The sequence below is a fragment of the Hippoglossus hippoglossus genome, chromosome 13 (genome assembly GCF_009819705.1).
Source record: "Hippoglossus hippoglossus isolate fHipHip1 chromosome 13, fHipHip1.pri, whole genome shotgun sequence".
Lineage (NCBI taxonomy): Eukaryota > Metazoa > Chordata > Actinopteri > Pleuronectiformes > Pleuronectidae > Hippoglossus > Hippoglossus hippoglossus.
Window position 1 is genome coordinate 3,705,174 of NC_047163.1, and position 483 is coordinate 3,705,656.

Consider the following 483-nt stretch of genomic DNA (forward strand, 5'->3'; position numbering starts at 1 on the left):
AATATATAAAAGCTCTTATATATATATTTTTTGGAATCATTTTCAATCTTTTCTATTCTTATGCCTTTTTAAAAAAAATTGTATTATTTATTTTTTTATTTACTTTTCTTTGAAAATGTCATTTTCACATGTTCTTATGTTTCATAAAAATAATTTTAACACGTTTTCCTCTTTATTGCACGTGAAGCACTTCAAAGTTTAAATCATTATCCACATTACCATGACTTCTGATTTGAAAGTATCATCACTCAGCCCTCGTGTGTTGAAGGATGACAGCCTGTCAATCAAGGGATGGGGATTATAATCTCAAAGCTTCTATTTGATTGATTGATTGATTGATTGATTCTTGGTTCCATTCTAAAAAGGGAAAAACGCAGCTTTACTTTTTAAACTGCAGCAGTAAAAAAAATTGAAGTTGATCATGTAGAGACAGAGCAGTGTGGGGGGGGTGGGGGGGGGCAGTGACAGTCAGACGGTGACAGA